Below are 7,881 nucleotides of genomic sequence, written 5' to 3'. Positions count from 1 at the left end.
GAATGTCTACACCCTCCAACACATGACTTGATCAAAGAGGAAGAGTTGGAAGAAGTTAACAAGAAAGTAGGAATTGAAGGAAGTTGTCAAGCGGTGGAAGACATCAAGAAGGAGTTTGATTTTGTACTAGAGCAAGTGGAGAAAGCTGAAATTATCAAAGAAGAGGAAGTGGTTGAAGACTTAGGAGACGCGGAACCTCCATGGAAAACTCAAGTCATAGAGCCTTCTACCAAGACGTTTGAATTTGATGTTGAGGAAGGTGTACGACCTCCAAGGCATATCATGGTTGAAGACTTTGAGGAGGTTGATCATGAGATGGATTCAATAATTGATAATTTTTTATCTACAATTGAATCCTCTCCCATTGGACTTGAAGAAGAGGTTAATGTTGAAGAATCTTGTCAAGAGGTGGAGATCATCAAAGAGGAGCCCAAGAGAGTGAAGCATACATTGGCAGGGCCGCCACTGGAGACACCTCTCCCGAAGCCATCACCATACATTCTTTCATTCAAGTGGGTAAATCTCTTCCCCTTATGCTTTAATTTCTCACTTGCATACAGTTTGCTTAACACGGATGGACAACTTAGAGCTCTTTGTGGTTGTAATAGCAAAAGGGGGATGGTTAGTGGTAGGCAATACAATCCTAGGTTCGTTATGGTTAGATGCTCAAGGTCTAAGTGCAATGGTTGGTATAGTTCTCAATTGATTGGGTCTAGGAAGTTGTTGGGATGCCTCAGTGAGAATTCAGATTACTTGCCACCTGGTTGGAACAATGATGATCAACTTAGAGACAGGAGTAGAAACAAGGTTGGGATCTCGGCATACAAGAGGATCAACTTTGGAAGCTCAAAGCTTGTGAAGAACTTCATCAAGGCTTGGTGAATTCACTTGGAAATGTTGGAGCTTATTGGAAGTCCAAGCGTTGGTGGATGTTTCTGGATGAGTTCAAGCACAAGCCACCATGGAAAGGAGCTCACCAAACGTCCAACTTAAGGACGTTAACTAAAAGTGCTAGGCGGGAGACACCCCACCATGGTAAATTCTTCTTATTTTCTCTTTTATTTATATTAGTAATAAATTGAATTTTTATTCTTAGTTAGGATTATTTCATTTAAGCTATGGTTTCACTTATTTAATAAAATTTGGCTTTACTTTGGTACCTTAAAAGTTTATTTAAAAAAAATAATAAATAAATAAATAAAAAGAAAAAAACGAATAAAAAAAAGGGGCCACGCGCACGCGTCATATTGAATGTTACTCTCTGATACATTTTTCCTGAGAGTTGTGCTCGAACTGTGCGGGTGTCGGGTGATGTGCCTAGCGCATAACCCACCCCACACGTACGTGTTACCCAGCCAATTCGTCTTTTTATGCGTATGCGTGAGCGACGCTTACGCGTCGTATTCTCAACCTGCTATCCACGCGTACGCATGGACGACGCTTACGCGTTGTTTTTCTTCCCCGATTCCTTTTTTCTTCTTTCTCCTCTCATTTATTATTCTTTCCTCTTCCTTTTTCACTTTCTTCTCCTCCCTTCTCATCCTTATTCTCTTTCATTCTCTTTTACTTATTGCATTTGCATACTTTCATTCATTTCATTTTAACTTTGTTTGCATGTTTTTATTTTCTTTTCTAAGTTTGCTATTTTTCCATTAGTGTTGAATTTTCTTACTCACCTGTTGAATATGCTTGCATTGTTTTGGTGCTTAGTGAATGATGAATGGGAAATTGATGGTAAAGAATTTCACTAATGAAATCTCGTTACAAGTATAGTTTCTAAACCAACAATAATCCTTTCACACAAAAATTTGTTTGTCACAAGTAACAAACCCCTAATAAATCTAATAATCGAAGTATTTAAACCTCGGGTCGTCTCTCAAAAGAATTGCAGGGTAGTGTTCTTGTTATTGGTTATGAGTTGTATGTTTTGGGGTTTTGAATGAGGAACATGAAAAGTAAATGGCAATGGAATTCAAATGATAAAACGGTCTTGGCAAGGTTTGGTGGTCAAGGATCTCTATCCTTATCACTAACCACAACATGATAATTGCAAGGATCAATCCCATTAAATCATCCTCTAACAAGTAAAGGAAAGTCAAATGAGCTATATTAATCTAAGTCCATAAGTCCTAGCTATTCACTAATTGAATTAATGAGAGCTAGAGTCAATGGCTATCAATTTACCAATCACTTGGACATTAATAACTTGATGAGCGGATAATTTATACGCTTTTTGGCATTGTTTTTACATAGTTTTTAGTATGATTTAGTTAGTTTTTAATATATTTTTATTAGTTTTTAAATAAAAATCACATTTCTGGACTTTACTATGAGTTTGTGTGTTTTTCTATGATTTCAGATATTTTCTGGCTGAAATTGAGGGACTTGAGCAAAAATCAGATTCAGAGGTTGAAGAAGGACTGCAGATGTTGTTGGATTCTAACCTCCCTGCACTCAAAGTAGATTTTCTGGAGCTATAGAACTCCAAATGGCGCGCTCTCAATTGGGTTGGAAAGTAGACATCTAGGGCTTTCCAGCAATATATAATAGTCTATATGTTTCTCGAGTTTAGACGACGCAAACTGGCGTTCAAAGCCAGCTTTCTGCCCTATTTTGGAGTCAAACGCCAGAAACAGGTTGCAAAGCAGAGTTAAACGCCAGAAACATATTACAAATAGGTGTTTAACTCCAAAAAGAGTCTCTACACATGAAAGCTTAATGCTCAGCCCAAGCACACACCAAGTGGGCCCGGGAGTGGATTTCTGCATCATTTACTTATTTCTGTAAACCCTAGTAACTAGTTTAGTATAAATAGAACTTTTTACTATTGTATTTACATATTGGGATGTTTAGTTCTTAGATCATGGGGGCTGGCCTCTCAGCCATGCCTGGACTTTGTTCTTATGTATTTTCAATGGTAGAGTTTTTACACACCATAGATTAAGGTGTGGAGCTCTGCTGCTCCTTGAGTATTAATACAAAGTACTACTATTTTTCTATTCAATTCAAGTTTATTCCTATTCTAAGATATTCATTCGCACCCAAGAACATGATGAATGTGATGATTATGTGATGCTCATCACCATTCTCACCCATGAACGCGTGCCTGACAACCACTTCCGTTCTACATGAAGACGAGACAGAATGAGTATCTCTTAGATATCTAATACATGGAACCGAGTCCGAGATATTAGAGTCTTCGTGGTATAAGTTAGAACCCATGGATGGCCATTCCTGAGATCCAAAAATTCTAAACCTTGTCTGTGGTATTCCGAGTAGGATCTGGGAAGGGATGGCTGTGACGAGCTTCAAACTCGCGAGTGCTGGGCGTAGTGACAGACGCAAAAGGATAGTAAATCCTATTCCAGTATGATCGAGAACCGACAGATGATTAGCCATGCAGTGACAGCGCATTGGACCATTTTCACAGAGAGGATGGGATGTAGCCATTGACAACGGTGATGCCCTACATACAGCTTGCCATGGAAGGGAGTAGGAATGATTGGATGAAGACAGCAGGAAAGCAGAGGTTCAGGAGGAACAAAAGCATCTCTATACGCTTATCTGAAATTCTCACCAATGAATTACATAAGTATCTCTATCCTAGTTTATATTTCATTTATATTTTTATTATCAATTCACCATAACCATTTGAATCCACCTGACTGAGATTTACAAGGTGACCATAGCTTGCTTCAAGCCGACAATCTCCGAGGGATCGACCCTTACTCACGTAAGGTTTATTACTTGGACGACCCAGCGCACTTGCTGGTTAGTTGTGCGAATTTGTGACAAAGTGTGATTCACATTTGAGAGCACCAAGTGTTTAGCGCCATTGTTGATGATCGCAATTTCGTGCACTAAATTTTTGGCGCCGTTGCCGGGGATTGTTCGAGTTTGGACAACTGACGGTTCATCTTGTTGCTCAGATTATGTAATTTTATTTTATTTTTAAGCTCTTTTATTTCTTATTTTTGAAAAATATAAAAAAAATTTTTAAATAGTTTTTCAAAAAAAAATTTAATTTATGTTCTTCAGAATTTTTAAGAAGGAATTCTAGCGGTTCATGAAGCATGTTGAAGCCTGGCTGGCTGTAAAGCCATGTCTAATTCATTTGGACTGGGGCTTCCACCTATCAGCATAGAATGAAGTTGGATGAAGTATTAGTTGTTGTATGCCTGATTTGTATGCTGAAGCTTGGCTGGCCATTGGCCATGTCTAGTGTTTTGGACCGGAGCTTTCACTGAAAGCTTGGCTGGCTAGTAAGCCATGTCTAATTCCTGGACCAGAGCTTTAGACTAACATTGCAGATTCTTGGAATTCTTATTGAAAATTTTGAAATCCTTATTTTCTTTTTCCAATTAATTTTCGAAAAATACCAAAAGAATAATAAAATCATAAAATCAAAAATAATTTGATGTTTCTTGTTTGAGTCTAGTGTCAAATTGTAAATTTGGTGTCAGTTGCATGTTTGTTTCTTTCTTGCATTTTTCGAAAATTCATCATGCATTCTTCATGATCTTCAAGTTGTTCTTGATGAATCCTCTTGTTTGATCTTCATGTTTTCTTGTTTTGCATCTTTTCTTGTTTTTCATGTGCATTTTCAATTTGTTAGTGTCTAATTATTGAAAATTTCTAAGTTTGGTGTCTTGCATGTTTTTCTTTTCTTAAAAATTTTCAAAAATAAGTTCTTGGTGTTCATCTTGACATTCAAAGTGTTCTTGGTGTTCATCTTGACATTCATAGTGTTCTTGCATGCATCATTTGTTTTGATCCAAAACTTTCATGCATTGAGTCTTTTTATTGTTTTTCTCTCTCATCATTAAAAATTCAAAAATAAAAAAATATCTTTCCCTTTTTCACTCATAAATTTTCGAAAATTTGAGTTGACTTTTTTCAAAAATTTTTAAAATTTAGTTGTTTCTTATGAGTCAAATCAAATTTTCAATTTAAAAATTCTATCTTTTTCAAATCTTTTTCAAAAATCAAATCTTTTTCATTTTTCTTTTATGATTTTCGAAAATTTATAAAATCAATTTTTAAAATCTTTTTCTTATTTTATTTCATAATTTCAAAACCTTTACTAACAATTAATGTGATTGATTCAAAAATTTCAAGTTGTTACTTGCCTATTAAGAAAGATTCAATCTTTAAATTTTAAAATCATATCTTTTTAAATTTCTTTTTCAAATCTTTTTCAATTTAAGTTTCAATCATATCTTTTTCAAAATTAATTTCAAAATCTTTTCTAACTTCTTATCTTTTCAAAATTAAATTTCAAATCCTTTCCAACTAATTCTATCTTTTTGTTTCAATCATATCTTTTTCAAAACTACCTAACTAACTCTCTCTCTAATTTTTGAAAATCACCTTCCCTCTTTTTCAAAATTTCTTTTTAATTAACTATTTATTTTAAATTTTAATTTGATTTAATTTTATTTTTCTTTTTAAATTTTTGAATTTTTATTTTAAATTCAAATTAAAAACAAAAATATTTTTATTTTAATTTATTTAATTTTTGAATTCTCTCATCTCTTATCTCCTTCTATTTAACTATTCATCTACTAATACTTCTCTTCCACCCAAAATTCGAACACCATCTTCCTCTCTGTGTTCGAGTTTTTCTCTTCCCCTTCTTTTATTCTTCTCTTCTTATACTTACATAAGGAATCTCTATACTGTGACATAGAGGATTTCATATTTTCTTTTCTGTTTTCTTCTTTTTCATATGAGCAGGAACAAGGATAAGAACATTCTTGTTGAAGCTGATCCTGAACCTGAAAGGACTCTAAAGAGGAAGCTAAGGGAAGCTAAAGCACAACTCTCTGGAGAAAATCTGACAGAAATTTTCAAAAAAGAAGGAGACATGGCTGAAAATAATAACAATGCAAGGAAGATGCTTGGTGACTTTACTGCACCAAATTCCAATTTACATGGAAGAAGCATATCAATCCCTGTCATTGGAGCAAACAATTTTGAGCTAAAACCTCAATTAGTTTCTCTGATGCAACAGAACTGCAAGTTTTATGGACTCCCATCAGAAGATCCTTTTTCAGTTCTTAACTGAATTCTTGCAAATCTGTGATACTGTTAAGATCAATGGGGCTGATCTTGAGGTCTACAGGCTTATGCTTTTCCCGTTTACTGTAAGAGACAGAGCTAGAATATGGTTGGACTCTCAACCTAAAGACAGCCTGAACTCTTGGGATAAGCTGGTCACGGCTTTCTTAGCCAAGTTCTTTCCTCCTCAAAAGCTTAGTAAGCTTAGAGTGGATGTTCAAACCTTCAAACAGAAAGAAGGTGAGTCCCTCTATGAAGCTTGGGAGAGATACAAGGAACTGACCAAAAAGTGTCCTTCTGACATGCTTTCAGAATGGACCATCCTGGATATATTCTATGATGGTCTGTCTGAATTATCTAAAATGTCATTGGACCATTCTGCAGGTGGATCCATTCACCTAAAGAAAACGCCTGTAGAAGCTCAAGAACTCATTGACATGGTTACAAATAACCAGTTCATGTACACTTCTGAAAGGAATCCTATGAGGAAGGAATTTCTTGAAATTAATACTCTGAATGCCATATTTGCTTAGAATAAAATATTGACTCAGCAAGTCAATATGATCTCTCAGAGTCTGAATGGATTGAAGGAATCATCCAACAGTACTAAAGAGGCATCTTCTGAAGAAGAAGCTTATGATCCTAAGAACCCTGCAATAGCAGAGGTGAATTACATGGGTGAACCCTATGGAAACACCTATAATCCCTCATGGAGAAATCATCCAAATTTCTCATGGAAGGATCAACAAAAGCCTCAACAAGCCTTTAATAATGGTGGAAGAAACAGGTTTAGCAATAGCAAGCCTTTTCCATCATCCACTTAGCAACAGACAGAGAATTCTTAGCAGAATCTATCTAGCTTAGCAAATATAGTCTCTGATCTATCTAAGGCCACTTTAAGTTTCATGAATGAAACAAGATCCTCCATTAGAAATTTGGAGGCACAAGTGGGCCAGCTGAGTAAAAGGCTCACTGAAATTCCTCTTAGTACTCTCCCAAGCAATACAGAAGAAAATCCAAAGAGAGAGTGCAAGGCCATTGATTTGACCATCATGGCCGAACCTACAAGGGAGGAGGAGGACGTGAATCCTAGTGAGGAAGACCTCCTGGGACGTTCAGTGACCAATAAGGAGTTTCCCTTTGAGGAACCAAAGGAATCTGAGGCTCATCTAGAGACCATAGAGATTCCATTGAACCTCCTTCTGCCCTTCATGAGCTCTGATGAGTATTCTTCTTCTGAAGAGAATGAAGATGTTACTGAAGAGCAAGTTGCTAAGTATCTTGGTGCAATCATGAAGCTGAATGCCAAACTATTTGGTAATGAGACTTGGGAAGATGAACCTCCCTTGCTCACCAATGAACTAAATGCATTGGATAGGCAGAAATTATCTCAAAAGAAACAGGATCCTGGCAAATTCTTAATACCCTGTACCATAGGCACCATGACCTTTGAGAAGGCTCTGTGTGACCTTGGGTCAGGCATAAACTTAATGCCACTCTCTGTAATGGAGAAACTTAGGATCTTTGAGGTGCAAGCTGCCAGAATCTCATTAGAGATGGCAGACAACTTAAGAAAACAGGCTTATGGACAAGTAGAGGACGTGTTAGTAAAGGTTGAAGGCCTTTACATCCTTGCTGATTTCATAATCCTAGACACTGGAAGGATAAGGATGAATCCATCATCCTTGGAAGACCCTTCCTAGCCACAGCAAGAGCTGTGATTGATGTGGACAGAGGAGAGTTGATCCTTCAACTGAATGAGGACTACCTTGTGTTTAAAACTCAAGGATCTCCTTCTGTAACCATGGAGAGGAAGCATGA

The 7,881-nt window shown here is 36.5% G+C and overlaps 1 non-coding gene across 1 annotated transcript; it reads right to left on the bottom strand.

The window, feature by feature from the left end:
- Window positions 1–6,260: 6,260 nt before the first annotated feature.
- Window positions 6,261–6,368, bottom strand: LOC148553215 (small nucleolar RNA R71). Its single transcript, XR_015892671.1, has one exon. It is a non-coding gene; the product is annotated as a small nucleolar RNA R71 (small nucleolar RNA).
- Between the last annotated feature and the right edge of the window lie 1,513 nt (window positions 6,369–7,881).

The sequence above is a fragment of the Arachis ipaensis genome, chromosome B7 (genome assembly GCF_059453495.1).
Source record: "Arachis ipaensis isolate K30076 ecotype BB chromosome B7, ASM5945349v1, whole genome shotgun sequence".
Lineage (NCBI taxonomy): Eukaryota > Viridiplantae > Streptophyta > Magnoliopsida > Fabales > Fabaceae > Arachis > Arachis ipaensis.
Note: the sequence above shows the minus strand (reverse complement) of the source record. Positions and strands in the feature narration are given on the sequence as shown.